Source organism: Macaca mulatta, chromosome 6, assembly GCF_049350105.2.
Source record: "Macaca mulatta isolate MMU2019108-1 chromosome 6, T2T-MMU8v2.0, whole genome shotgun sequence".
NCBI classification, from domain to species: domain Eukaryota; kingdom Metazoa; phylum Chordata; class Mammalia; order Primates; family Cercopithecidae; genus Macaca; species Macaca mulatta.
The window spans coordinates 148,548,464-148,571,782 of NC_133411.1; the positions used below are offsets into that span (position 1 = coordinate 148,548,464).

Sequence of the window (23,319 nt, forward strand, 5' to 3'; positions counted from 1 at the left end):
TCTCTTCTTTCCTGGAAATTTAGAATCATCTTCTCTGCTTATTATTTCTGATTTAGAGGAGGCCTAGTTTCATCTAGGGGCCAATGGGAGAAAGATGGGAGCCCCTTGTCATTCCTGGGACCCTCCAGGAGGAACCAGGGAAAATCCATTATAGAAATCACAGCCACTGGGCACTGAGAAGCCTGGAAAGCTAGACCCTGGCCTCTGGGATGCCTGAGAGATCCACTGCTGTTTGATCTGAGTCACTGAGTTCCTATACTTCTCCCCACTAGCCCTGTCACCCAGTAACACTGACATCTTGAGAATAGCAAGGCATACTTCTCCCACAGACCCAAGGCCTCACAGTTTGAAGCCAGTATCTGCAGGACCAGAGTCTGGATTTTCTGAGGGGGCCAACCAATACTGGAGTGCAGACAGTGGACTTTGTGTCCCACACCCTAGTTTTGCAATGCCAGCTCTTCCCTTCAGCTGTCATGTGTGACCCTGGGCAAGACACTTCATTCTCCTGGTTCTCAGTGTTTCCATCTCTAAAACAGGTGTTTATACCTTACCTGTTTGTAAAGGTTGGGAAAAGGATTAAATGAGATAGTCCCATAAAGTGTCTGGCAGAGTAATAATTATTTCTGGAGGCTAGCAGGGAAGGGACATGCTCCAAAAGAATTCTGGGACATGTGGTTGGTTGGTTTTTTTTTTTTTTTTTTTCAGAGGCAGGGTCTTGCTCAGGCTAGCATGCTCACTGCAGCCTAGACCTCTCAGGCTCAAGCAATCTTCCCACCTCAGCTTCCTGAGTAGCTGGGACTACAGGCACATGCCACCATGCCCAGCCAATTTTTAAATTTCTGTAGATATGGAGTCTTGCTATGATGCTCAAGTTGGTCTTGAATTCCTGGGCTCAAGTGATTCTTCTGCTTCTGCCTCCATAAGTGTTGGGATTATAAGCATGAGCCACCACGACTGGGCATTTGTTTATTAATTAGTGCAGTGCAGGGAGTTGTGTTGGTCGCTGGGTCTCAGGGCCTAAAACCCCAGCTGGGATCCTCCACTCTGAACTAGGAGCCTCCAAAACAGAAGCAATGCCCATTAGTTTTGTGAATGTGTTTTCAGTCCATGAATGGATGCTCTTAGGTAAAACATTAATAAACTGCATCACATTGTTGAGGAAAATTAAATGTAAATTAGATAATTAAAAACGAAGCTGATGCCCGCTGCTTGGTGCTATTACCTCTTATTAAAAGTTATGAGAGGTGGCCCTGGGTGGAGGCTGGTTGCAGGGTTCCAGTGAGGGTGGGGGCAGCAAGGGGCTGGCTATTGGAGCCCAGTGTGATCTTTGAAAGAGGCAGACAGACCTAGAGGATACTCTGGTATGGGCTCTGGAGAGCTCTGGGTGTGCTGGGGTCACAGCCCTGTTGTCTCTTGTGGGTGCCTGGGTCAGTGCCTTCCCCTTGCCAAACCTCAGTATTTCCTTATCTGTACAGGAAGGATAGTAACAGAACCTACCTCATAGGACTGAGGCAGAGACTAGATGAGATGATATGTAGAAAGTACCCAGCCTAGTAGATCATCTGAGGTCAGGAGTTCAAGACCAGCCTGGCCAACATGGTGAAACCCATCTCTACAAAAATTAGCCAGGCATGGTAGCACGTGCCTGTAATCCCAGCTACTCAGGAGGCTGAGACAGGAGAATCGCTTGAACCTGGGAGGCAGAGGTTGCAGTGAGCTGAGATCGCATCATTGCACTCTAGCCTGGGTAACAGAGTGAGACTCAGTCTCAACAAAAAACAAGAAAGTACCCAACCTAGGGCCTGGTACATAGTAGGTGTTCATTAAATAGCCTTGATTACCAGGGATATCATCAACACCATCATCATGACTGAGTCCCTTCCAGCAGCCGGCCCTGAGCTGAGGGCTTTAGAGATACCTCTCCCCATTAGCACATGGAGTAGATACCGTCGTCCCATTCTGCAGAAAGCAAGACTCAGGCCAGGGGAATAAGGGTCCAGGGTCACACAGCCGTTGAGGTAGGTGGCCTTGCTGTATTTCAGTTTCCTAGAGGAAGAGCCCTAGGAACAGCATTCCCACACGGTGCTCTGCTTCTCACGCTGAAGAGGTTTCATTGACTCCTTTTTTCTGCACCTGCCCTGTGCTCCTGGCCTGGTCCTGTAGCGGGACGGGGGCGATCATTCTGGAGAGAAGAAGACAGCCCCGGGGAACTAAGTCCCAAAGGAGTGTTCTAACCACTTGTCAAGGATAGACGGGCCTCCTTGGGGGAGGGGGCTGTGACTGTTGGACTGCGCCGAGGTGCGAGCTGGTTCAGTGTTCTAAGAAACAGAGAATGGAGGATGGGCAAGGCAGGTAGCAGGACCCGCAGGAGCAGAACAGGGAGGCTGGAAAGCCTGGGGCCAGGCCTGTGGTGGGCAGGGGAGGGTGCATGATGAGGGGGTGGGAACACGGAGCGGGTGAGTCACCGTTTCTGGGCCAGGCAGGCGGCGGCTGCAGAGCGGGGGGCGCATTCCTGGCTGGCAGGGCGGCCGGCACTAATGTCTTTCCCACATGGCCCCGAATTCCCCGCTCGGCACGATCACACGGGCAAGACGCTCCCGCGGCCACCCCCGCCCCAGCTGCCTCCTTCCCACAGAGCAGGGAAGGGGGAGGGAGTGTGGTGGAGGCTGGCGGAACCGGCCCCTCCTGGGGCGGGGTGGGGGTCTCTGGCATGCCCTCCCTGGGGCCTGCGCCCACGGTGTCGGCACGCGATGAGCGACTCACAGGGCAGCTGCAGTCACAGTGAGAGCAGGGCCGCTCTTGTGAAGCGGGGAAGGAAGGAGGCCGGGAACCGCCATGGGTCCTTGGCCACGTCTCTGCTTCCCTGGCCCCCATTCACCCACCCCCGCCCTGGGTCAGGCTTTCCCTCGCGCAGCGGCTGTCGGAGGGCCGCGGCCGGATAGGGACAAGCGGCAGAGCAGCAGCAACCCCAGCCGCCTCCGATCCTACGCCTTCTGGCCCTCTCCTCCTTCCCGACCTCTGGGCCTGGCTGACGGGGGACGGGGAGGGGGGGACTGTGCCGCTGCCGCTGCATCCGGCGAGGGCCTAGTGGGGTGGTTCCTGGAAGAGGCCACACCCAGTCCCTCCCTCCGTGAGGTGGAGGCCAGCCCTTGGTAAGGCGAAGGGAACTAGGAGCGCCGCTCTCCCACGCAGCCTCTGTCCCCAGGCCAGGCCCCGGAGAGGGGGGAAACTGAGGCTGCTGAGAGGGCGGCCCACCCAGAGCTCCCTGTGCTGGGAGAGGTTGGCCGCTGTCCCTCCCAGCTGGGCTCAGAGGCGCTAATGAGAGTTAAATGTAGGACATGAGTCACCTCTGAGAGGGGGCTGGGACCACCCCCAGATGTGGGTCCAGATGCTTAGCCTTTTCCCTACTCCGCTGTGTGTCATCCCCTACCCTTGGCAGAGTGGGGCATGAGTTCTGACCTTGCTGACCAGGCTCTGTCACCCTGGACCAGCCTCACTTAAATGGCTGGCTGCCTCAGGAGCGGGTGCTGTGGGACCACAGGAGACTCTAAATCCCAGGATAGGCCCAGCGCACCCTGAAGACTTAGGGGATGGACCAACACCTGGGGTCTCTAGTGGCCGTGAGCCCTGGGGTGTGGTTATGGGTCTTGGGATGTGGGTGGGCAAAGGGCCCAGGCCACCATGAAGATTCCCCCCACCCTACTGCCTACCTGGCTTTGCTCAGGCCACCAGGCTCTGACCACACAGGGTGCCTGTTCCCCCACTCCCCAAAGTCCCACTCTCTCTGACCTCCGGCCAGCACAAGGACCTCAGTCTGAAGTCCTCATGGCAGGGCAGGCAGTGAGTGTATGTGTGTGTGTGAGTGTGTGTGTGTACACACATGTGCCTCTGCGGCTGGGTCTATTTGTGCCGCTGTGTGTATTTATGACTGAATGTACAATTGTGTATATTTATGTGTGACTGGCTGTCTCTGAGTGGGTCTCAGTGTTGCAGGGGGCTTGACAGGGAATGTGCGTTTCTGCGTCTATATCTGTTTATTCCTTCTATATCTACGTGTGGGTCTTTCTGTGTGACTGTGTTTGTGTCAGCCTGGCCCCTTCTATGGGGTCCCTGCCTCCTCCTCAAGCACCCCACCATTACCAGGAGCCACAGGCGTCTGGGAGGAGACTCGGGAGGTGAAGCGCCTGCTGTTCCCCAAATGGAATGGCTTAGCTGGGTGGGCAGCACCAGGGGGTGGGCGTGGGCAGTCACAGGAGACAGAAAAGTGGGGGCCGGGGAGGAGCCCTGTTCAGCAGTCCCCTCCCTGCTCCCTCTGCTCCCAGCTCTGCGCCTCCTGGCAAGAGCTTATTTGCATGGTATTTACATTTCATTTGCATCGTGTTCAATTAAAAACCTGACCAGCTCCCGCCTGCCTGGCGCTGCCCGCCCAGCCTGGTGAAAATGTTGGTTGGGCAAGACGGCCTTCCCACCCCCCCCCCATGCCCCCACGGACTGACCAATGTGGGAGGCGTCCTCCCCTCATTGAGATCGTGCAAGTCACCCACTCTGGGAGTGAGAGGGCTGGAAGTCCAAATGGAGAAACTGAGGTCCAGAAAGGGCTGCCTTGAGCTCCAGGCTAAGGGCCAGTCAAAGCTAGAAGAATACTAGTAGTAACAGTTGCCCTTTCATGGAAGAATCTCTTGTGCCAAGAGTGGTGCCAACACCTGGTGTGCAATATCTCTTTGGAACTTTGCCATTCCTTGAGGTCTGGCCTTCCTTGCATTATCCTCATTTTCCTGATGAGAAGACCAAGGCTAGAGGGGCAAGTCCAATATCACTCAGCTGACCTAGAATTCAAGTCTCTATCAGTATGACTTCCAAGTTCATGCTCCAAACACATGAGCATGGCTGCCAGAAGTCTGGTGTCTCCTGCTTCTGGCAAGTGAACCCAACTCATTATTTCCAGGGTCATTGGTTCCAGGATGGGCTGCTGCAGTGCTCACCCTAACCTGGAGGCTGGCCTGGCTGCTGACTGCTTCATAAGACTGAGAGCCATACCCATTCCTGGCTATAGGGTGCAAGGCTCTCCCTGTGGCAGTCATTCCTGGCACCTGGCCGTAGTCTTTCCTATTCCAAGACTGCCCTTCCTGGGCTCTAGCCAGAGCGGGTAACTTTGTAAAAGGCAAGTAAAGACTCTTGATAATGAAACTCTAGGAGGAAGTTCACAGCTGAGCTAAGAAGTGAAGGATGGGTGGAGAGATGAGATGGGCCCATGGAGACTTCCAAGGCACCAGAGCAGGCCTGGCAGGAAAAACTCCCAAGACCTCTCCTGTCCTAGATCAGGAAGCTTCCTGGAGGCCCCTGTCACCTAGCCAGAGCTGGACTGCTGGTTGTCATCTACACAGGTGGAACTCTTAGCATTGGGGAGAAAGTGGGGGTCCTTAGGCTGCCCATAGAGGGGTCATCCAGGGCCCAGAATCCAGCCCTGGGACTAGGGCATCCTAGTGTTGACAGGCCCCCAGTGCCCACTCTCCTCTGGAAGGACTACCTTTCACCTCTACCACCAGCCTTAAGGCTCTAGAAGAACTCCACCTACCCATGGTGCTGAGGGACCAGGCCAAGCAGCTAACTCATCCTCCCTGGCCACAGTGATTGGTTCAGAGATAGACATGTGACTTGGGCCTGACCAATCAGGCTGAATCCCAAGACTTTGGTTAGAATTACTGGGAAGAGGCGGGGCTCGGTGGCTCACACCTGTAATCCCAGCACCTTGGGAGGCTGAGGCAGGTGGATCACGAGGTCAGGAGTTCAAGGCCAGCCTGGCCAAGATGGTGAAACCCTGTCTCTCCAAAAAATACAAAAACTTAGCCAGGCGTGGTGGCACGTGCCTGTAATCTCAGCTACTCCAGAGGCTGAGGCAGAGAATTGCTTAGACCTGGAGGGGTGGAGGTTGCAGTGAGCCGAGATCACACCACTGCACTCCAGCCTGGGTGACAGAGCGAGACTCCACTCGTCTCAAAAAAAAAAAAAAAAATTACTGGGAAGAAGTAGGGGTTCTCTGATCTGGTATTGTGGGGATCTGAGGCCACCCGCCTTTTGAGGAGAGCTACCCATGAATGAAGCGAGCAAAGGGATACTGAACTTGAAGCCAAACACTCTTCTACTTGAGCCTTAGAATTAGCCAGGACGTTCCAATTTTACTTAAGCCAGTGTGTGTTGGCTTTTTGTCACTTGCAGCCTGAAGGTCTGACCAGGTAGTGCATGCCTTGCCCATTTCTGCCTTCAAGGCTTTGTCCATGCACTTCTCCTCTGCCTGGAATCGGAGAGCCTTCCTCTTGCCCTCTCCTGACCAGCCTTGCCTGTGTTTTGAGGCCCAGCCACTCTCCTCCAGGGGGCTGGCTTCCATGCGGTACCCTCCCCTTTTGGCCCCACCCTCCTGGAGAGTTACCTGGAATTCTGACCCCCAGCTTGGCGCTCAGTGTCTATGCCTACAACTGCTGTGTTAATTTCCCTTTTGGGGGGCTTGTATCGCACAGCCCCAAAGTAGACTGTAAATTCTTTTTTTTTTTTTTTTTTTTGAGACGGAGTCTCGCTCTGTCGCCCAAGCTGGAGTGCAGTGGCCGGATCTCAGCTCACTGCAAGCTCCGCCGCCCGAGTTTACGCCGTTCTCCTGCCTCAGCCTCCCGAGTAGCTGGGACTACAGGCGCCTGCCACCTCGCCCGGCTAGTTTTTTGTATTTCTTAGTAGAGACGGGGTTTCACCGTGTTAGCCAGGATGGTCTTGATCTCCTGACCTCGTGATCCGCCCGTCTCGGCCTCCCAAAGTGCTGGGATTACAGGCTTGAGCCACCGCGCCCGGCCGACTGTAAATTCTTGAGTGGCATGAGCTGAGTCCCCTCCTACAGAGAGGGGTGATAAAGTACAGTGGTTAGAAGCTTGGCTTTGGCGTCAGGTAGTCTCAGCTCAAATTCTAGCCCATCGGTGTGACCTTTGGACCAGTCTCTTCTTTTCTGAGTTTCCTGTAGGTCCACCCACCCAGTGCCGAGGGTGCCACTGTGAAGCACTCACAAACATACTCTCTGCCCTCAGAGGAGTTAAGGATGGAAGTTGGGGCAGTGGCCCCAACCGGAAGCAGCCAATCAGGAGGCTGAGGTGGTCCTCCCCAGCCTGCCAGCACTGGGCTCTTGGGGAAAGAATCCCCTCCACCCTCACACACTTCCTTCCAAGGCGCTAGGGGACCTTGCTGGGGGGAGGTCTGGTCGTCCCCTCCCCCTTCCGCCCCTTCCTGTCGTCCCTTCGAGCTGGCGCTGCTCTGAGTTAATCTCCTTGCCCGTCAGGGGGTGACAGGAGGTGTCTGTCATTCGAAGCTGAGGCCGTCAGCCTTGCCGGCTAATTGGGGCGCGGGCACCAGGAGCACGGGAAATGGCCGGAGGGAAGGAGAGGGAATGTGAGGGGAAGCCACCCTCACCTCCTACCCACCAGCTTGGGGCTGATCCACATGGCTTCTTAGGGGAGGGGGAAAGGAGGAAGGGACTGTGGGATGGGAACTTTGTGACCTTCGGCATTGCTGTTCCTCTCTGGGCTTCATATTGTCATTCACAATGATAACAGCAGGCCTTTAATGAGCAATTACTGTGTAAATCAAGCACACCTGTTGAAAAACCTCTGATTTTTTTCTTTTTTTTTTTTTTTTTTATGGAGACGGAGTTTTGCTCTTGTTTCCCAGGCTGGAGTGCAATGGCGCGATCCCAGCTTCTCGCAACCTCTACCTCCTGGGTTCAAGTGATTCTCCTGCCTCACCCTCCCGAGTAGCTGGGATTACAGGCATGTGCCACCACGCCCAGCTAATTTTGTATTTTTAGTAGAGACAGGGTTTCTCCAAGTTGGTCAGGCTCCTCTCGAACTCCTGACCTCAGGTGATCCACCCGCCTCAGCTTCCCAAAGTGCTGGGACTACAGGCGTAAGCCACTGCGCCTGACCCCTCTGATGGTTTTCTATAGCCCTTGGAATTCAAGCCAGACTTCTCCCAAGGTCCTTGGGGACCCCCAGTATCCATGCCTCTTTCCTCCCTGCTCCTCCTGCTCCAGCCACTCCAGCCTCACCACAGAGCAAGCTCTTCCTGCCTCAGGACTTTTGCACTTGCTGTTTCTGCTCTGTGGAACACCCTTTCCCTACCTCTTAGCATGGCTGGCTCTGCATTCTTCAGGTCTCAGCTCAAATGACACCTCAGAGACAAGGTCCCTGACCACTTTATCCAAAATCACTCTTGGCTGGGTGCGGTGGCTCACACATGTAATCCCAGCACTTTCAGAGGCCAAGGCAGGTGGATCACTTGAGGTCAGGAGTTCGAGACCAGCCTAGCCAACATGGGAAAACCCTGTCTCTAGTAAAATACAAAAATTAGCCAGTCCTTTTGTGGCGGGTGCCTGTAATCCCAGCTACGCAGGAGGCAGAGGCAGGAGAATCGCTTGAACCTGGGAGGCAGAGGTTGTAGTGAGCCGGGATCCCGCCATTATACTCCAGCCCGGACAACAGAGCAAGACTCTATCTCAAAAAAACAAAAGAAAACAAAATCACTCTTCCACCTCCAGTTACTCTGTTATGTCCCCCTGTTACCTTATCCTATTTATAATTTCACAGCATTTGCCATAATGTGAAACGACTTCATTTTTACATTCATTTTCCCCCTCTAGAATGGAAACCCTTAAGAACAGGGGGCTGTGCAATTTACTGCTGAAGCCCCAGTGCCTGAAAGAATGCCAGGCACAGGCCAGGCACAGTGGCTCACGCTTGTAATCCCAGCACTTTGAGAGGCCGAGGCAGGTAGATCACAAGGTCAGGAGTTGCAGACCAGCCTGGCCAACATGATGAAACCCTGTTTCTACTAAAAATACAAAAACTAGCTGGGTATGGTGGCAGGCGCCTGTAATCCCAGCTACTTGGGAGGCTGAGGTGGGAGAATTGCTTGACACTGGAAAACGGAGGTTGCAGTGAACCGAGATCGCGCCACCGCACACTCCAGACTGGGCAACAAAGCAAAAAAAAAAAAAAAAAAAAATGCCGGGCGCGGTGGCTCAAGCCTGTAATCCCAGCACTTTGGGAGGCCGAGACGGGCGGATCACGAGGTCAGGAGATCGAGACCATCCTGGCTAACACGGTGAAACCCCGTCTCTACTAAAAAATACAAAAAATTAGCCGGGCGCGGTGGCAGCGCCTGTATTCCCAGCTACTCGGGAGGCTGAGGCAGGAGAATGGCGTGAACCCGGGAGGTGGAGCTTGCAGTGAGCTGAGATCCGGCCACTGCACTCCAGCCTGGGCGACAGAGCGAGACTCCGTCTCAAAAAAAAAAAAAAAAAAAAAAAAAAAAAGGCCAGGCACGGTGGCTCACACCTGTAATCTCAGCACTTTGGGAGGCCAAGGCGGGCGGGGATCACGAGGTCAGGAGATCGAGACCATCCTGGCCAACATGGTGAAACTCCATCTCTACTAAAAATACCAAAATTAGCTGGGCTTGGTGGCATGTGCCTGTAATCCCAGCTACTCAGGAGGCTGAGGCAGGAGAATCGCTTGAACCAGGGAATCAGAGGTTGCAGTGAGCCGAGATAACACCACTGTATTCCAGCCTGGCAACAGAGCGAGACTCCGTCTTAAAAAAAAAAAAAAGAAAGGAAAAAAGAAACGTGGTATTGCCGGGCACGGTGGCTCAAGCCTGTAATCCCAGCACTTTGGGAGGCCGAGACGGGTGGATCACGAGGTCAAGAGATCGAGACCATCCTGGCTAACACGGTGAAACCCCGTCTCTACTAAAAAAAAAATACAAAAAAACTAGCCGGGCGAGGTGGCGGGCGTCTGTAGTCCCAGCTACTCGGGAGGCTGAGGCAGGAGAATGGCGTGAACCCGGGAGGCGGAGCTTGAGGTGAGCTGAGATCTCGCCACTGCACTCCAGCCTGGGTGACAGAGCAAGACTCCGTCTCAAAAAAAAAAAAAAAAAAAAAAAAGAAACGTGGTATTATGTCCACTTTGAGGTGAGGAAACTGAGGTTTGAGGAGATTATGTGACTTTAAGTTATCGTAACTGGAATGAAGCCTGAGACTGTGTGACCATAGAGGTATAAGGGCTGTGGGAATGATTGTGAGGGTCTGCCAGCACGGCCGCTAAGCTGAGCCCAGGCTGGTGAGGGGGACGTGCACAAGGAGAAGACCCAGGGCCCAGGAGACTCCACTCCGGGGTAGAAGCTTCCTCTGGGAACTCAGCTGAGGGCAGCAAAGGAACTGCTCCGGGGCCTGGGGACAAGACCCAGTGTGCTGTGTGTAGGTGGTAGATGGAGCGGATGGTGCACTGGGGACCTCCATGCAGGCCTGGTATTTTGCCTGCCAGAGCACAGGTAAGGATGCAAGTGTAGGGGCAGGTAGGGGGAATCTCCACCTCCCTCTCCAGTCTGCATCTACCTTTCATGCCCCCTCCTGCCTGTCAAACTCCTGCCTCCTGGCCCTGGCACAACCCAGCCTTGCTGCCTTTTCTCTTCTCCTCTACTGCCGTGGTCCCTGACACCCTGGAGAAGTCCCTGCCCACTGTGCCTTCAGTCATGTGTTGTCACTTTGTGTGTATTTATTTATTTATTTGTGAGACAGGGTCTCACTCTGTCACCCAGGCTGGAGTACAGTGGCATAATCAGGGTTTACTGCAACCTCGATCTCTCGTGCTCAATCCATCCTCTCACCTGGGCCTCCCAAGTAGCTGGGACTACAGGTACATGCCACCACACCCACCTAATTTTTTTTTTTTTTTGAGACAGTCTTGCTCTGTCGTTCAGGCTGGAGTGCAGTGGTGCGATCTCAGCTCACTGCAAGCTCCGCCTCCCGGGTTCACGCCATTCTCCTGCCTCAGCCTCCCAAGTGGCTGGGACTATAGGCGCCCGCCACCATGCCCAGTAATTTTTTACATTTTTAGTAGAGACGGGGTTTCACCGTGTTAGCCAGGATGGTCTTTTATCTCCTGACCTCATGTTCCTCCCACCTCGGCCTCCCAAAGTTCTGGGATTACAGGCATGAGCCAGTGCACCTGGCCAATTTTTGTATTTTTTGTAGAGATGGGGTTTTGCCTTGTTGCCCAGGCTGGTCTTGAACTCCTGGGCTCCAGTGATCCTCCTGTCTCGACTTCCCAAAGTGCTGGGATTACAGGTGTGAGCCGCTGCGCCTGACCTCTATGTGTTTTTAAAAAATTATTTGCAGAAACAAGGTCTGAGGCCTTGGGTCTCACTGTGTTGCCCAAGCTGGTCTTGAACTCCTGGCCTCTGGTGATTGTCCCACCTCGGTCTCCTAAAGCGCTGGGATTGCAAGTGTGAGCCACCGTGCTGGCCCTCTAACCCATCCATTGAAGCCCAGCCCCTGTGCTGCCTCCTCCAGGAAGGGCTCTCAGGTTAGTGTTTGTGCAGTGGTTGTCTTCAGATCTGAGGATCCCTGCCAGGCTGTCAGCACCCTCAGCACCCATCACATGGCTGGCCCAAAGCCACTCAGTAAGTATCCTATCTATGGACCCCAGGTGAACCCAGCATTCTGAGTTCCTGAGTCTCTGGTTCTTACCCAGGTACCCACTGGGTGCCTCCAAGCCTGAAATCTCCACCTGACATAGCGACAGGGGATGTGTGGGCTGCAAGATGCTACTGCTAACCCCAGTCTTCAACTGCAGACACCTCATGGCCAATTAGACCCCAAGACACTCATGGGAACAATGATGGCTGGATCCAATCAAGACAGGTTATTGGCCTGTTAACTCACATGGGTCACACCTCATCAGCCAATCACAGGAGCTCCCTCCTCCTGTATTTTCATATCAGGGTCTCTTAGGGGGCCCTGACCTGGTTAAAGCTCCAGGCTGAGGCTGGGCTGTTTCCAGACTCTCCCCATTCTCTCCCCAGGATCGCCGAGCCACAGTTTCTTTTCTAGTCCTTGCTACCCTCCCATTACTGGCATCTCCATTTCTTCCTGTCCCTCCCCTCTCCTTCCCTCCAGACGAAGCAGCCCAATCAGAAGGGTGTGTAGTGGTGAGCTCCTAAGATGGCAGCCTAGCCCTGTGTGAAGAGAGGCTAGGGCATGAGGATCCTGCTAGGCGCAGTCAAGCCAGCCTTCAGCATCAGTAGCTGTAGCAGCAATGCCTCCTTTCCCTTCTCCTCAACCTCAGGCTCCCAGGCAGGCTCCCAGACGCGGGGTAGTTCCTGCTGCCCTGCTCTGTGTGTGTGTGCTGCCTAGGTTTCCTGCCCTGACCCACCACACTTCCCCCAGGAAGGGATGGAGGGGAGGGAGGGGCAGAGATGAGGGCAGGAGCCTTCCCATCTCCCTCACCAGCACACTGGAAGTAGACAAGCTTAGGTGGAGCCTAAATGGGTCCCCCAAGAACCCTAACCCCTGGTCTGGGTCAGCAGGTGGGTGGGCTTAGGAGCCCAAGAGGGGGAATAGGGTGCCAGCGCCAAGGACTCCGTACATTTTGATGTTAGGTGAACAGCATTCAAAGCAGATGCAAATATGCAAAGTAGAACTTTCTTTTTCTAGTCCACAGCTCTGAGGTGCTCTGAAATGGGCTGAAAGGGAGACCCACAACTCAAGGGGAGGTGTGGAGGTGAGGGCAGGTATCATCACTGCTTTGTCAAGAGGTTGCCACACTGAAGTATAGCTACTGTGTACCTAGCACCTGGCTGGACTTGATTCAGCCTCCGCCCTTGAAACTTCAGGCACACAGGGAAATCAAGGGCAGAAGGGGTAGATCCATCTCTACAGGATATTGGTTGAAGGCCTTTAAGAAGCATTTGTCCATTAAATGACATATGAGACCAGATAGCAGAATGGCTCAATTCTCCTGTTCTGGCTTCAGCCAGGCCTGGGTTTGATTCCCAGCCCTACCACTTAATGGTAGATCTTGGGCAAGGCACATCACCTCTGGAAGTTTCTGTTTATTTACTCATACATTAAGAACAATGATTGTGCTGGGTGCAGTGGCTCATGCCTGTAATCCCAGCACTTTGGGAGGCTGAGGCGGGTGGATCACCTGAGGTCAGGAGTTCAAGACCAGCCTGGCCAACATAGTGAAACCCCGTCTCTACTAAAAATACAAAAATTGCCCGGGCATGGTGGTACATGCCTGTGGTCCCAGCTACTTGGGAGGCTGAGGCAGGAGAATCACTTGAACCTGGGAGGTGGAGGTTGCAGTGACTCGAGATCGCGCCACTGCACTCCAGCCTGGGTGACAGAGTGAGACTGCAACTCAGAAAAACAAAAACAAAAAATTGTACCAGTCTCATGGTGTGGATGGGGTGGTTATAAGGACTCGATGACATGTATGTGTGACATTCATGGACCAGAGCAAAGTGCCTGGCCCTGGGTAAAGTTTCCATAAATGGGAGTTGTAATTTAGGCCTGCACCCCCACCCCTCTACTTGCTCTGCTCAGCTCTTTCAGCTCCTAGAGCCTAAAATGCCATAACTAACTGCAACTCAGGAAAGAGTACAGGCCTCTGCCTGAGGGCGGGGCCTGCGTTTGCTTTTGTCTGTCCCCACCACCACCCTGGGCCCTGGAGGGCCACTCAACTGATTGAATGAGTGATAACTGAATGGTCTCAACTCTTCAGGAAGGCAGTTGGGGAGGGCTCACCTTGAGACCTTTGAGCAACTCCTACGGTAACCAGCGGATGGAGAGTTAGGGTCCTGAGATGAGGAGGATCCCAGTAGACAGTTTAGTGAACAAGGACTGGGTGGGTCTCTTCCCAGTGACCTCCACCCCCTCAAACAGCCTTCCAAACAAAGGTGTGTGGTGGGGGGAGCAGTGGTTGATGGGAGGAGGAGCTTCTACACTCAGCAAATGAAAACAAAGCCAGAGGTCGGGTGGAAAGGCCAGGCTGTGTGTTGAGGACTGTTCTGGTACTAAGAGGCAGGTGTGTGGGGGTGGGTGGAGCAGCAACAACCCCCACAATAACAGCCAACACTTATAGAGCACCTACTCCTCCCAGGCTCTATGCTAAACACTTCCACCTTACATCATACTTAAACCTCACAATGACAATCTGGATTATGATCCCATCCTTTTCTTTTCAAATGCTTGAGGAAACTGATCTACCCAAGGAAATTGATGTTTACCCAAGGTCACTCAGCTAGTGAATATCAGTACCAGCATTTCAACCCTGGCTTCTTGCTCCATAGCTTTACCCTTAACCTCTTAAGCTGGGCCTCCATGCTCCCAAAGACCGACCTAGGTTCAAATCCTGCCTGTTTCAGCAAACGTCTATTACCCTACCTCACCCACACATCCAATTCATCTGCCAAAATATCTCTAAGCCAGCAACCTCTCCACCACCATCTTTCCCTTGCTATCCCAACCCCCAGCCCCTCCTCCCAGGTCTCCTTACTTGATCCTTTGCCTTCCATTGGTCTACAGGGTGGCCAGGGGGATCTTTAAAAAGTTTAAGTCAGACCTCCCAGCTTAAAACCCACCGAAGGCTGCCATGGCACTTTGCATAAACCCTGACCCCTCAGGGGGCCTGCAAGGCCCAGCCCTATAGGCATACCCTTTGGGCTTACAAAGGCCTTCCCCTCACCTTCAAGAGGCACATTCTTTGCAGACTTGGAGCCTTTGCAGCTTTGGAGCCTCTGTGCCGGCTGTGCCCTCTGCCTGGCATGCTCTGCCCCCTCTCCTTTGCTTGGCTGGCTCTTCCTGGTCTTTCAGGCCCCAGCTCAGATATCTTCTCCTCAGAGGCCTCCCCTGATGACAATAGCTCATATGGACCCCTCCCTGAAGTCAGTCTCACATGACCTATTTTAATGTCCTCATGGCTCCTCACGCTCTCTGAAGTGATCTTGGTCAACTATTTGTTTACTTGAACGTCACTAGAACGCAAGTTCTGAGAGGCTGGGGACAAGACTGTGCTCTCGTGTTCTCATGGTCTAAATAGTGCCTTGCACGTAGTAGGCACTCAGTAAACATCTGAACAATATGTATTTGATGTGACCTGGATCAAGAAGTCCCAGCCTCAGCTTCCTTTTTCTGTTAGGTTCTGCCTTCTCTCAGCCTCCCAGGGAGGCTCTGGATGAGATCAGAGATGGCAAAACGCTCTCTCCGGGAGAGGGAGGGCACGGCGCCCGCCTGGGGATGAGGTCAGTGCAGCAGGCACCTCTCCTCAGTGCAGGAGGCAAGCAGAACCGCAAAGATCATCTTGGCCAGACCCATGCCCCTGGAATCCCAGACGGGCAGGGCAGGGCAGGGCGTGTGACCCCTTCCCCTGGTGGGAAGCTCCTCCCGGCGGGGCCTCCTCTTCCCTTCCCCGGGGAGGCAGGTGGAGCTGCGTCCTCATCTTTGTTCCCATCTGGAGCGCGTTTGGCGCGGCGTGGCGGGGGCGGGGCTGAGCCCCCGCAGTGCCCGGAGAGACGGGCCCGCCCGCTTATCTGATCTGCGGCTAATTGAAACTCCCTGCTCGCGAAGGTCAGCTCGGTCCCCTGACAGCTGCCGAGCCGAGCCGGGCCGGATGGAAAACCCGGGCTGTGCAGGGCCCGGCGGGGCGCTGGGGGGAGGGGTTGTGGGGGGCTGCCTCTGCGGCAAAGTAGACAAAGGCGGCCCCTCCCTCCCTGTGCGCGCTGCTGGGGGTCGCCAGAGGTAGCGGCCTTCGCCCTCACCCTGCAGGGTGTTCCAGCCGGGGTCACATGGCCTAAGGCTACAGAGGAGGGGGGCGCCCTTAATCCCTACGTGCCCGCCCACCCCGCTCCCACGCCGGGGCCCTGTCTGGGGTCTCTGGGAGAGTCACCCCCAACTTCCTGCCCCCACCCCGCCTCCACGCCCCGGCTCTGAGACTTCCTGCCTCCCCGGCTCCGGGCAGCTCAGGCTGTGGGAAGCTGGCGGGGCGGGGGCGGCCCGATCCCCTCCCTCTGTGCACTCGACGGGGCGCTGGGGGTCCGGGAGGAAGTGTGCACGCTGGGGGGCACGGCTCGGCCCAGAAGCCGCCATCCGGTGGGTCAGGTGCGGCCTCAGCCTGGGAGGGCGGGCGGGCAGGCCTGTTGCTAATGGTGCTGGGACGGGCGGTGGGCGGGGGGGCGGGGGGATGGTAGCTTGGGAGTCTCTGGGAGCCCCGTTTCCAGGGTTCCGGGTGCGGACGTGGCGAGCTCTGGAGACTGCAACCCCGCCCGCCGCGCCCCAGGCGGTCCCAGTCCCTAAGCAGCCCGCACGGGCCTCCCGCTAGCTGCCTGTGCGCCTAGGCTGAGGTGCTGGGGAGCTCCCGAAGCGGAACTCCTAGCCTCCGGGCTAAGCGTGCGCCCCTAATCGAAGTCTTTGGGGCCTTGGCTTTCACAGCCAAGAAGAAATAATTCCAACCACAGATTTTCAGAACCACGTGCCAAACACCATGATAAGCGTTGAACGTATTTTGTATCAATTAGGCCTCACAATTCCATTTTGCTGATGAGCAAGCTGAGGCGCAGAGAGGTGGTGACTTGGCCGAAGTCACACAGCTAGTAAGTTATCGAGGCGGGGCTCGGCTGTGACTCCAAAGCCAGCGTTGTTAGCCTCGGGTGGTCACGTCTTAGCAAGAGCTCTGCAGTTGTGCGCCAATATAGGTCGATTACCCAGGGCATCCACGAATGCAGACAGCCCCTTGGCGGCGTCTTGCCGCACGTGTTCTCGTCTTGGGGTTGGGCACGTGTTTCGTGGTGCAGTCCCGCGTGTCAGAGCCCGGGGACAGAGGTATAGCCTAGCGCACTGGTGCCCAGGTGCGCCATTCGCCGTTGGGACCTGGCAGTCATATGGCTGGGGCCTGAGCTGCGAGCAGGGCGGAGCGGGGGCGGAGAACTCGGAGCTGAGTCCACGCGGGCCGCGGCGCCTGGGAGGCCGCAATCCCGGCGCCTGCAGCCGGCGAGGCGCGGGGTGACGCGCGGGGGCCCAGCTACCGTGACCTCCTCCGCGGTTGCCATGGAGACCGTGCACTATAAATAAAAAAAAAAAAAAAAGGAGGAGGAATTTCAAACCCGTTTTCTACGGCGCTTGGCGGGAGGGGGGAGGAAAGCTCTCTTTGAATCGAGTTTCCCATTTCACCTTCCCAGGCGGCGGGAGCGCTTCCCCCGCAGCCCAGCCGGGAAATTGCCGCCCCTCACGCCGCGTGGCGCCCCCTGAGGAAGCTAATTAGCGCAGCCCAGGGAGCTGGAGACAGGGGGACCGAGCCCCGGGGGGCCAGGACCCGCCTCTTTTGTGGGGGGAAGCGCCTACAAATTGGCCCCCATCTCTCCAGGCGCGCGCGCAGCCCAGCGCGGGCCGGGGCACGGGGCGCAGGCGGGAGGTCGCATCTGCAGCTTTGGCGCAATGAATCAGGCGCGGCCGCCGCCGCCGCCGCCGCCGCCGAGCGCGTCTGGCATCCGGAGTCTCCCGGGATCGAAAATAATTTGGGCAAAGCGGTGGGAGGTGTGTGTGCGCGCGCTCCGAGGGGAGGGCGGGGGAGCAGGCCGGGCGGGGTGCGCGGGGCGGGGGGAGGTGCCATCCGACAGCCCCGCTGTGGTGAGAACAGAGTTGACACTTCTTTCCTTTCCACTTACTGCGGCAAGTACTGCGAGGAAGTTTAACCCTCTCGCTGCTTGGAGGGTTAGAGGCTCTGGGAGCGCCCTCATGAGGGCGCGCCGGAGCGGGGGGTTCCAGGTGTGCAGACTCCTTTGGAGTGGGCTGTTGTGGCGCGCTGGAGTCAGCCTTTTAGCTCCTCAGACCAGCGCGCCTACCCGACATTCCTCAAGGCATCCTTCTGGGACTTTCTTAATCCTTCCGTTTGCCTTCTGTGCATCTGGCTAGTGTCAGCGCTATGGCCTCAGTTTCCCCACCTATACAAGAGGGTGGGGATTCTATAGCACCTTCCCTGTCGGTCTGGTGACCCTGGTTTCGTGACCCTCTCTCTGGCTTGATCCCTGGGCCTGGGCAGGGGTGAGCCCGTTAGGGCAGCCGGGTGCAGGAGTCAGAACCTGACCCTCCTTGTCTCCCGCCAGCGCTCTGGGCGCCGTTCGTCAAAATGGCCGGGTTCCTGTTTTTGCCTCTGAAGGCAGAAATGTCACTGCCGCTGCATTAAGCACGCTCGGCGGGAACTCGGTTTGGAGCGAGGAGCTGGCGCTCAGCCCTGCCAAGCTGCCTGCCGCAGGGGGGTGGGGATGGGCTGGCTGGCCAGCCGGCCTGGCTGGGGTCAGTCTTTGTCTATGAGGGGCTCCCACCTTCCTGTCTCTAGGCCGACATGGCCCACTCCCCTAAACCGTGCTGGTTGCTCCCACCCCACTCAAGTTTGGCGGGGGCGGGGCGGGGGAGATGGGGGGGGGATTAAAGGGGAGGATCTGTGCCCCTCTGGCTCGGGGATAGCAGGGAGGTGATTGGGCAGAACTCATTTCCTTCTCCCCACCCCCATAATTGGCAACACCTCTGGAATTCATGGATCATCTCCCCCCTAATGTTGCCCATTTGACGAGGAAGGAATGGTAGCCAGGCCTCAGGGCATCCTCAGTCTTCCGACCTGAAGTTTCTCCAGGAGGGCTTGGGGGAGAGGGTGCATTTCACCTTTTCGTAGCTTCCTTCTGGCCAAGGGATCCCACCACCCCAGGAATTCTCCAATCCTGGTGCACAGCAGACCACTTGTCCTTGTGAGCACACAGATGTGAGGAGGAGGGGGCAGGCCAGTGTGGAGAGTCTGATTTAGTGGGTGTGAAGTGGTCCTGTGATCTGCACACCTCACAAGACCTGAGGGAAGGCCCCCACCCTCACTGAGAGGCATGCTGGGAGTCCCACAGAAATCGGAGGTGATGGGGTTTAGCAAGTCACTGAACAATGGGAGATTGAGAGAGGGATCACTTAGTAAGGTAGGAACTTGGTGGTTGAGAGTGTGGGCTCTGGACTCAGGAGGACCAAGCTTAAATCCTGGCTCTACCACTAATTGACTGCATGCTGGAGGGCAGATGACCCAAACTGAGCCTTGGTTGTCTCAGTTTTAAAATGGTGGTAACACTGATGGTCTTTAACCCCACCAAAACAATGTGTGGCTTCTATGGGACAGTGCATGGAAAGTGCTGAATGTAGGTCCAGGTACTTAGTAACTGCATGATACATGTGAGCTTCTGTCATTGTCATCCCTATTAAAACTGTTGGAACTCAGATTTGTAGTTCAGACTTTAGTTTTGGGGTAGAGGACAGTCTGGCCCAAACGTCTCTGGTTCTCCTAGTCTCATCCTTTAGGGGTCCACCAGGTCCTGGTCAGGGGAGAGTGAGCGTGGGGTAGGGGTCAGTCCCCTGGGTATGGTCTCATCTGTGGTTCTCCACTCCCTACCCCAAGCCCTAGTGCCTTAGGTCTCTTTCACCCTTGGGTGTCCCCTCACAGCTCCCATTTGGAGCTACAGATGCCCACTGGGCATTGGCTTGGCTAGTACTTGAGGGCTTGCCCCTCCTAGACCCATATCCAGCCTCCCTTCTCTATGAAGCATCAGATTCTGTGATGGTACAAGCGCCCGGGTAAATTAGGCCCCTGCACCCTAGGTGGTAGGGGAACTGGGAGTGTTAATGTTGAGCATGTAGGGTGCAGGAATAGGACACCCAAATTGGAGCAGCCTTTGGAAAGTGGAATCCCACTTCCCTCTTTGGAAAGATAGATTGAGGGGAGCTGAGTAAGGACATAGTACGAATGTGTGCCTGGAATCTAGGGCTGATATCTGTTTCATTCAGGATATTTGGGACTGCTGGTTTCAGAATACAGGAAGGACTAACTGAAAACCAAGGCTACACACTGGGGAGGATCCTGGGGCAGATGCCTTGGCATGGGAGCATTCTTTTTTCTTTTTCTTTTGTTTTTTGAGACGGAGTCTCACTCTGTCGCCCAGGCTGGAGTGCAATCTTGCGATCTCAGCTCACTGCAACCTCTGCCTCCCAGGTTCAAGAGATTGTCCTGTCTCAGCCTCCTGCGTAGCTGGGATTACAGGCACACACCATCACGCCTGGCTAATATTTTTGTATTTTAGTAGAGACGGAGTTTCACCGAGTTTCCCAGACTGGTCTTGAACTCCTGAGCTCAGGCAATCCACCCACCTCGGCCTCCCAAAGCGCTAGGATTACAGGCGTGAGCCACGGCGCCCGGCCTGGCATGGAAGCATTCTAACTTGACTTGGGGAAGGGGTGTCTGTCCACTTGAGGCTGCCAGGTGGCTGAGGCTGAGATGACCTCATAGAGCTCCTTCTTGGGCTGTAGGCAGCAAAGGGCACCAGCTTTGGACTCTACTCTTCTCACGCGTGCTTGCACATCTGCCCATGCTCGCCACACTGACCCAGATTCATACTGGCCCATATGTTCTCATGCCCCCACGTGTACATTCATGTACATGCTAACGTACATGTGCACACGTGGTATACCACCACATGTACAACACACATGTATGCTTATGCATGCACAAGTACACACAGGTACACACTTGGATAACCAGACGCACACATACTAACTTGCACACGGGCACTTCGATGCACCCATGCATACATTAACACCATGTACACACACAGTAACAAATGCACACGCATGGGCAAACCTACAGCCATTTGTTCTTCCATCAGCCAATTCGTGTGTATGTAAACTGTATCTCCCATGAGAATAGTACTATCTTTGTTCATTGTCAAGTCCCCCAAGATAAGAGAGATTTGTTCAACCTCAAGGCTCACATGCTTGGTACTTGGGAGGTAAACAATACAGTATTGTTTGGAATATATGAGTAATTGTATAAGTGTATATAGAAATGAGTAATCTATGGTGAATAATAACCATAATAGTAAATGCCACCCCCATTTATTGAGTAGGTGCTATGTGCCTAACCCTGTGCTACCAGTACCATCTCATCTCAGCCTCATAGCAACTTATGAGGCAAGTACTTGTTTTTGGAATTTTTTTCTTTCTTTTTTTCTTTTTGAGACGGAGTCAACGCCTAGGCTGGAGTGCAGTGGTGCGATCTCAGTTCACTGCAAGCTCCTCCTCCTGGGTTCACGCCATTCTCCTGCGTCAGCCTCCTGAGTAGCTGGGACTACAAGCGCTGCCACCATGCCTGGCCAATTTTTTGTATTTTTAGTAGAGACGGGGTTTCACCGTGTTAGTTGGGATGATCTCGATCTCCTGACCTCGTGATCCACCCATCTCAGCCTCCCAAAGTGCTGGGATTATAGGCGTGAGACACCGCGCCCGGCCTTTTTTTTTTTTTTTTTTTTTTTTGAGATAGAGTCTTACTCTGTCACCAGGCTGGAGTGCAGTGGGGCGATCTCAGCTCACTGCAGCCTTCGCCTCCCAGGTTTAAGAGATTCTCCTGCCTCAGCCTCCCAAGTAGCTGGGATTACAGGCACGCGCCACTGCGCCCAGCTAATTTTTTGTATTTTAGTAGAGACGGGGTTTCACCATGTTGGCCAAGATGGTCTCAATCTCCTGACCTTGTGATCCACCCACCTCCACCTCTCAAAGTGCTGGAATTACAGGCATGAGCCACCGTGCCCAACCGAGGCAAGTACTCTTATAATTTCTGCTTAGGCGTTTGGGAGCTGAGGCTGCAAGAAACAGTCATTGCCTGTATCGGCTTGCTAGGGCTCGCATAACAAAATATCCCAGACTGGGTGGCTTACAGTTCTGGAAACCAGATGTCCAAATTCAAGGTCTTGGGAGGACCCTTCTGAGGGCTGTGAAGGAAGGATCTGTTCAGGCCTTTTTCCTTGGCTTGTAGATGGCCACCTTCTCCCTGCGTCTCTTCTTCTCTTCACCTTGTCTAACCTCTGTGCATATCTGTTTCCAAACTACCCCTGCTTATGAGGACACCAGTCATATTGATTAGGGCCCACCCCAAAGACCTCTTTTTTTTTTTTTTTTTTTTTGAGACAGAGTCTCTCTATGTTGCCGAGGCTAGAGTGCAATGGTACGATCTCGGCACACTGCAGCCTCCGTCTCCTGGGTTCAAGCAATTCTCCTGCCTCAGCCTCCTGAGTAGCTGGGATTACAGGCTCCTACCACCACGCCAGGGTAATTTTTGTATTTTTAGTAGAGATGGGCTTTTACCATGTTGGCCAGGCTGGTGTTGAACTCCTGACCTCAGGTGATCCACCTGCTTTGGCCTCCCAAAGTCCTGGGATTACAGGCGAGAGCCACTGCTCCCAGCTTTTTTTTTTTTTTTTTGGAAACGCAGTTTCACTCTTGTTGCCCAGGATTTTTGGTAGATACAGGGTTTCACCATGTTAGTCAGGCTGGTCTCAAACTCCTGACCTCAGGTGATCCACCCGCCTCAGCCTCCCAAAGTGCTGGGATTACGGGCGTGAGCCACTGCGCCTGGCCAAAGACCTCATTTTAACTTGAATTTATCTGTAAAGACTCTATTCCCAAGTAAGGTCACATTCTGAGATACTGAAGGCTTATTAAAGACTTTAACTTATGAATTTTTGGAGGTACCCAATTCAACCCATAATACTACCCAAGTTTGCACAACTGGGAAGTAGTGTAAACAGGATTTGATCCTGAGTCTGGAATGCCAGGGCCCATGGTATCACTCTACTAAGTGGTGCAGAGTTTGGTGTGTGTGTGTGTGTGTGTGTGTGTGTGTGTCCTGGTGGTTGCTATCTGATGCTATTATTTCCTGCTAGCAGATGGGCATCTAGAGCCTGCTTGCATGAAGGAGTTGGCCCCTATTCACCCTGGCTTGCTGGTGCGCTGGAAGCTTTTATACTTCTTCTGTCATGGCATGGGCACCCAGAGCCATCCCCCAGGGCTGTGGTGGCCAATGCTGACCAGCCAATACTGATAGGAGTGCCTAGAGGGGGACATGGGGGGCCAGGGAGCTGCTGACTCCCCCCTACCCCACCACTAGCCATCATCTCCAATGCTGCAGCCTCATTTCAAAGGCTTAGCCTATTCAGGTGGGAAGCTGGAGACATTTTGGAGGTGGATAGGGACAGTCATGAGGCCTCCCTGCATCAACTGGGACAGCTAAGACCAGGCAGGCCTGTGCTGACCTTTGTCCATAGCCTGAACCTCTCCTTGTGCCACACAGGAGGCAGGGAGGCTGGACCTCACCCCTCTTCTCCTCTGAGCTTAGCTGGAGGCCTAAAAAAGAGCCCTGGCAAAGGAGGGAGGCAAAACACCTAGTCTGATGGGGAGACACAGCCTCTGTTCTAAGAGGAGCACAGGTTTGGGAGGGAAGGCCTCTGTCTTCTGGAATTTTTCAGTCTGAAAAGCCCCAGACTCTCTAAGCCTCACTTTGCTCATCTGGGAAGTGGGGATGACAGTGTAGTCATCTGTGAGGGTTCCAGGAGTTATGATGTGGAAGGACCAAGGACCAGGATCAACATGGA

The 23,319-nt window shown here is 54.7% G+C and overlaps 1 protein-coding gene across 1 annotated transcript in view; it reads left to right on the forward strand.

The window, feature by feature from the left end:
• The window catches only part of CXXC5 (CXXC finger protein 5), an 85,398-nt gene that overhangs the window by 48,019 nt on the left and 14,060 nt on the right, over window positions 1-23,319 (forward strand). The gene's annotated exons all lie outside the window — the stretch shown is intronic.